This window comes from Danaus plexippus, chromosome 2 (assembly GCF_018135715.1).
Source record: "Danaus plexippus chromosome 2, MEX_DaPlex, whole genome shotgun sequence".
Lineage (NCBI taxonomy): Eukaryota > Metazoa > Arthropoda > Insecta > Lepidoptera > Nymphalidae > Danaus > Danaus plexippus.
In genome coordinates, this window is record NC_083537.1 from 5,507,138 (window position 1) to 5,514,801 (window position 7,664).

General features: G+C 31.5%; 1 long non-coding RNA gene across 3 annotated transcripts; it reads left to right on the forward strand.

Annotated features, from left to right (window-relative positions):
• The first annotated feature begins 730 nt into the window (after positions 1-730).
• LOC116765377 (uncharacterized) lies at positions 731-5,270 on the forward strand. 3 transcript variants are annotated; one of them, XR_009752948.1, is made up of 5 exons: positions 731-820; positions 891-1,019; positions 1,373-1,456; positions 1,874-4,261; positions 4,337-5,270. It is a non-coding gene; the product is annotated as an uncharacterized LOC116765377 (long non-coding RNA). The 3 variants fall into 3 exon arrangements; XR_004353172.2 differs by having other exon boundaries at positions 1,874-5,270; XR_009752949.1 differs by lacking the exon at positions 891-1,019 and having other exon boundaries at positions 1,874-5,270.
• Positions 5,271-7,664: the final 2,394 nt, after the last annotated feature.

Below are 7,664 nucleotides of genomic sequence, written 5' to 3' on the forward strand. Positions count from 1 at the left end.
CGTTTTTCTGTTAAGTAAATCGTTGGCCGTGTTCGTCTATCGCATGTCATATTACAATCTTGGCGGAGACGGGATATTGGGTAAGGAGTTGGAGTCGGCTCGGCGTTTTTAGCAGGTGTGGAGCGGGACCCTGATTCTTGAAGTGCTCTACGATATTTATATTTTTTATACGAGACTTAAATCACTACGGTTTTGTTTTAAGCATACGTCCATCATCTTCAAGATTGTACGTACTATTTCTTAACATATACATTAAAATTTTCCTCTGTTATTGATTACCCATTATAATTAACATTTTCCAATTTTTACATTAAGATTAAATAAAGCACTTTAGTCCTCTAAATCAAATAAATTTCCAAAAATATTCAGCTTAAAGCCTACCGTTCGAAAAAGCTTCACCAGGGCCGTTTTTTTCAATAACCACACAATTTTTTACATCCAACTTGTATATAGGCATGGAAGCTTTAATACACAATGAATTTAATAAATTGTCGTTTGCTTATGGATGGTAATGACACGCTGTAATCACGATTTCTCACGGGCAATACAACCGCACGTTTAGCTCTATAACAGTGCCTGATCTGAATCTACAGCTCTATAAATATACGGTCGTATATTTACAAGGAAAGTAATAAAAATATTTTGCAAATCATTTTAATAGCGACACCTGATATTGAAAATGTTTATTTCATAAAATATCGTTGATATAGCGAAGATTAAATTCGAATATTATGGTTAGAATTTGCTTTCAAGATTTCAACTGAAATAAAATGTCAAAATATCTCATGACTATATTACTAATTTTATCAATAATATTTATGTAAGTACAATATATGTTAAGGGAGTTAAAAGAGGGCTTAGATGTTCTAACAGATAAGGTCTGATTACAGAAGTTCTTTTTGAAATTAAAAGCCAAGACAATACTTAATCTAGTCTGGAAATAAGTTTGTTTTGATTCCAAAATTTAAAACAATTCAAAATATAAAATATAAAAAATGTTCAATCCAAGGTTTAATTAGGTAAGGAAATTACTTCATTATATGTTATGATATTTAAGTGAGATAATTGCCCGTTCTTCATAACGGTTCGGCTAAGCTACAATAGACGCAGTTCACGTTCGTTTTTTGGAACACGTTCGCTTAATAATGGTATTTACTCTGTTCTTAAGTTCAAAAACAAATAGATGTCGATCATAACGATGTGGCTGAATTCCTTTGGCAACAATAATGGCTCACGTCGAAGCCGACAATAACGAGGGCGAATATTTTTGAATAACTAACTAATATTCTTATATCAAATGGAACCATCACCACAAACTAACGAACGGCTAACCTTCGCTCTTGATATTTTACACGTGGACGTTTTCCTACAGGTATTTGCAGCGTTCTGCCACTATAATGGAGTACACCTTACGGTTCCTATACTTTATGGTCCAAAGACACCGAACTTCTTTTGAGTAAGAATTTTGAGTTTAAATGTTTTATAAATTTAAGTCGCAATATATCACAGAGTGAAGTGATGCCTGTAGGATGTTATTAAAGTGAAAATATGTATATTAATTTATGTGCATACCATTTTGTTAAGGAAAGGGTAAAGAATACATTGATATTTAAGGTTTTTACGCAATATGATTTTAAATAAAAAAATGGAGAGATGCTTTGTCATTGTTCGTAAAATTACTGTCTTCGTAAATCTTCTTACATTTTTAATAGTTATCTTTAATATTCATAACAATTTAAGTTGTGTATTACGATGCAAAGGTAGTATTTACTTCCTAAAATACACTCAAACGTTTAATTGTAAGTATTTTTTCTTACTGTCTTTATATTTTAATAGTTTTACACTTAATTAGTGGAACTTTATTCGTTTACAGTGGATCAGCAGCTTAATAAAACACCGTATACGAACAAGTTGTGAAATAAGTAACGACCGTAACGTCCTACGATAAAAAAAAACTATCATCCCAACAATGTAGGCTGAATTACATAAAAATCGATATGCAGACGCATTTTGTCTATAAATCACAGTCGTAAATATTGTCCATTTTATACATATATTAGAATACCTACACTCGAACTCGTTCCTCAACGAGATATTAAAGCGTCAAGTTTTTATGTTAATCTATATCAAGCCACCCAAATTTAATAGCATGTAACAGAGCGAGCGGTTCATAAAATAGTGTAGCGCCAGGCTATTGTATCACGATTTTATAGATCTACGTCAATAGTTGGTCTTATTTATTTTAAATATAATTATTAATACACTTAAATCAAGTTGCAAAAATCATAAGAAACTTTATGCGTCTTCGGCTTTTTTTTGATTTTAATGTCGCACAATTTTAATAGTTACATTTAAACGCCTCTAGCAAATCGATTGAAGTTCAAATCGATTTGATTTAAACGTTAAACCAAACCTAAAAATGACCAGAATATAACATTGGCGAGAGTTCGTTTCAATGACAATGAAATTAATACTCAACAAATCTTCAGGTGCTCTGTAAATCACATACTTTATGAGTCATTGTCAAAGACGAAGCCAAAGCGGCGTCGTAGACAGCGCGGCTTTGCGACTTCCCCACTAATTTGCAAACCTTATTGAGATATAACAGAAGTATGTAGCTTAGATTTAATAATAAAATCAGTTAACCGAGTTTTTTTAATGTAGTAAAAATACAAATAGTATAATTTTGTATGATATATTTAATGTATCACTAAGTATTATAACAACAATAAAATAAAATAGGCAAAAGTTATTGATAGAGCAATCAAAGGAGTTGTTTATTTAAGCGAATAGCTCTTTATTTGGCGTAAATTAATTTCCAGGAGAGCCTTTTGTAGAGGTTACTAGAGTTGATTCCAAGGCTTCCAGTTTTGGGAGCGAGCACGCACGCTAACTGCCCTTATGAATATTTAGAAGGACGAAGCTTCATTAGTCACTTGTTCGTCGTAGGAAACGGGCGTGTCGAGATAACGTGTACTGTATAGGTATTACACATAGACATACATTAAATGTTTTTACATTTAAATATTCCACCCGTACACAGAATTGTTTAAAACATAAAGCACGTACATATCTACTAATTTTATTTAAAATATTATTTTATATAAAACAATTGCTCGAAAACAACACATAACATATTTTTATGTCCGAAATGAAGAATTATATTTTGGTTATTTATATATAATTATAATATAAATAGCTAATAGTTAATGATAGTTAATAATGATACAATAGTATATCAAAACGTGAACTTTCGCATTTATCTTCTATTAATATTAAAACCCCCTCGAAATCAGCGCCATTGTCCCGATAGCGAAATGAAAGTTCTTTGCATATTTAATATTTTGAATATATTATCTACATTCATATTGTATGTCGTATTATAACAAGATTATTATCAGCTTTAAGAAATTCCAATAGTCTCTTAAGTATAATTGGCTGCGTATGAATAGACCACGGACAAACTGTTGTAAGTATCTATAACGGTAAGCGATAACATTTTGACTATGAAATATCGTTTGAATATTATTTAAATATACTTACTATATATATTTTTTACACGTCAAGATTATTTGGAAGCACCTGAGTAATATAATTTACGTGCCTTACGTAAGTAAGTAAACTGCACAGTTACAAACGGGTATCTATTTAGGAATTAAAAACTAGAGAATACTTTTATTACCATATAACGAGAGATAGGAAACATGAGTTATTGTTGTTTTATATGATGAGATTTTATTTTTTGGTTATAACGATCGTGAAAGTAAGATATTTGGGCAACTGAGCGTGGTGCTGACACAAGTAAATGAAGCGTGTGGGCGCACTGCTCCGAACTGCTGTTTCGCTACCGCCCTGACTGTATCACTTGCTCAGTACGATACATCGATATTGCACTAATATTAATCTAATTACTGATTATGTTTATTTATATCTCACTATTATTGTATCAAGACGTAAGCCTCCAAATTGTCGTCTTTAATCATTCAGTTTTTTAACGGTTTGTTGTAGGGTGACTCGAAGTGAACAACGTGAATCGTTAAACCTTCTTTTTAAATAAAAGTTGAAGCTTTAAAATATGAACTCATATTTACGAGGAAAAACAATCAAATATACGAACGTATCGAATTGAAAGAGTCGTAACCCAAAATAAAAACTGAGGATGTTCATCAGACGCGAGACTATAAAACGAGCCCTAAAATGTTAAACGACGGCTCAGAATTGGTGGTAAGGAGAAATTACAAAATAAAAGGATGGGATTACGGTACTTATGAAATTATTTTTTTAAAGAGAGTCCGTCTTAACCTATATTTCACTTTATGGATGAACGATTTTACAGCCGCCTCTCAGACAATCCAAACGACTACGCCTGTAGAAAGTTTCTGAAATCATTACGCAGCGATCAGTCAATTGACTAAAACCACTTTTTCTTTTATATGCATTCTTAAATATATATTAACGGGAATCAATAAAATATTTAGGGCTCATTGAACATGTAAAAAGTAATTAGTATCTTTTATTTATTGAGGGTTTGGTTGAAGTTGAAATGATTTCACCTGTGTATTGCCTTATGCGTAAGAGAGTTTGTTATAAATTATAATTGTTGCTCATAACTTTATTAAGAACAACATTTTACTTTGTACGTATGTTTAAACTTTAACATAAATATCTTTATTTAAGGGATTCATTAAACAGAAATTATGATTACAGCAGAAGTTTTAGCTTACTAGACTAGTGAGCTTTACAGAATAGTGATGTTATAAGATTAATTATTGTTTGCACGGAATAATGTTTAAACAATGAATATAATGGTTGGGTAACTAAAAGCGAACAAACAAAGCGTGTCGCAGCTACGTACTTATATACAACTTAGCGAGTCGTTGATGCTTCGTGTACTAAAGTATCTCGATGGGTACTGTATGTGTTGTATGACAAACGCGACCTATGACGGATTGTGTCCGACTGTCGCACACTGGTTCTCTTTTGTGCTTCAATAATCCGCTGAGTCGTGATCTGGAGTCTAACGGTGCAGGTTCGCCAGCCTATTGAGTACGCTCTCGGTAATAGACACAATTTTTCAAGCTTTCTCATAACATCATTGATACTTGCTAAGGCAAAAATCCAAATAGTGATAAATAGTCTGTGAACTCAATTTTTTTAAACTTGACTCGAGGCGTTATATTATAACATGGACGCAATATAAGTATTGAAGTCTCTTACGCTATTTTAAAAGATTTATGTCTAATACCTATTATAATGATTATGTCACAATAGTTAAGAATAAGTGATACGTTTTTATTACTTAGAATTTTCATATTTTTTTTATTGCTTAGAATTATCATTTTTAATCTTAAGAAAATTTTTAATAGCAACAGTAGTATAAATAAATTCGCACATTTATGTTTTTCATATTAAAGTAATGTGGAGCTAATATTTAAATTTAGTAAATATAGCGTTCCAGTTGAGATATTCCGGAGGTTGCAGATTTAAATCCTGCTCGTATCGATGAATTTTTTATTCTATAATTTCAAATTTAAATTTAAGTATAAATAAAACAAAATAATAACTATTTATATTTTAAATTCTGTTTAAATTCAAACTTTAAAAAAAATAGAAAAATATCAGTTGATATTAAAATTTATATCACTCAATAATTTTACGTTAATTTTTAAACTACAAACTTATAAATATATCTAGATATTATAAAATTCGATTTAAAACCGCTGGGAATCCTGGAAAAGTTGCAGATAATACACACTTAACACTCGAATAAGTAATGATTTTCAGTAACAGAACATATATCATACTTCAGTCCAACTGAACTATTAACTAGATAATTAAAAGCGACTAAATTTATATTTTTAAATAAATTATCAAAAAGTTTATCAGATGGTAGCACGCGAGACATTTCACACTAAGGTTAACTCGATTTGAGTTAAAATCTCAGGTCTCACCTGTAACAAGCCACCTGTTAACTGCAACTTGGCCATATAAAAAAAACCAAAAGCGAGCGCCAGCCAATGCAAAAAACAAGAATCCAAGACGACACGTTTGGAAAATAAAAAAAAAACCCTCGCCCACCAGATGGTCGCCTCGAGAAACTCGCTCCGAGCAGGTTGTGACTTACCACGCATAGTCATTTGCACTCGTGATTGTGTTCCTAATTAAAAAAGAAATCTGATTTAACAGAACACTAATTAATGTGCGTCTATGACTCAAACAATTTTCTTTCCTATAAATTTATTTTGTACAAGACTGAAAATTGACTAGGTAATTATTACCTAGACATGTTATAAATTTATATAAGCGTTTAATAATAATTTATGGTTATAATCAATTACTAGAACATTTTTTTTTAAACTGATCCATTAATATCTGAGTCCATAATTACTGAGACAAATGCGCGGTAAAACATTTAGTGCTAACATTTGAAATTTTCTTATTAAAAAATAGGCCATCCATTGCACAGTACAATAAACATTACTTTGTTTTCCTAGCGCGATTGAAACCCATATCTATAACACCTTTTTATATTAATAGCGGTGTACTCATTTAGTGGAGTTAGCAGAAATTAATTGGCCATATGTTTTCTTTGCATTGTCATTAACTCTATTTAATATATGACCCCATATGGTGAAATAATTTTTTATCGTGCAAAAACAGCTCCAAAACATCGAGCCGGCGAAACAATCGAATAACGCGCAGGAAAAAGGACGTGCCAACCTGTTTTAAATTTAAATAATGTGTCAAGTCATCTCATCACCTTAGTTCCTGTTTGCTCTTTTATCTTTTTGAATTATGTTTGTAAGTGTTGGGGTGGATTCGTTTAATTTTTTGTATCGCATAAACAGAGTTGCTATCAATAAATTTCTATTGGATTTAATTGAAAGTTCCTCATGAAATTTTACATTTATTAATCTTGAACAGTTCGATGTACATTAAAGGACATTTAATCATGTTGCGACAATTAATTGCCCGGGCGCTAGGTGGGAAATTGGTCCGCCTTCGCAATTAGTTCTGGACTTACTAATGCCAGTGTAACTTATGGACAAAGATAGCAGCCGTTTCATGTCACTCATTAATGGATAGTTTCCATTACTAATCGACTCCAAACCGCATTTCACTTGATAATTTAAAGCGTAATTATCGCATTCGGCAAATACTTGTGTTCGTCGTCAATTAAAATAGTTCAAATATAAAAGATAAAAAAAAACTGTTTTCAATCATGTCACATTGTATTAATGTATTTACGAAAGGATTTAATATTAATGGAATACATTTTTTGTATTTGTTATATCGTATTGTTTAGAGCGTCATCTTGTTATTATGACACAGGTGAATAGAGTTGTGTTTATAGTTGGTAAAGTTACCTGCACGTCAGCGCGTACATCGCACCTGTACCCGCATGACCATTTCTAAAAGTGACAGAGATGACCATCTACTACCACACATCGCCATAATAGTTTATCGTTTTTGTAACGAATTCACAATCTCATAGAAACTACATAAATTCCTATTTTGTATTTGATTGCTTTACAGCTGCCACGCTGAAGTTTGATCACCGGGTTAAAGCTTCCTATAATAGATTGTAACTGTAATGTATCACCGAAATAATTCATAGCAAAATAAAACATGAGATTCAATCACACGATAAAATAATAAATGAT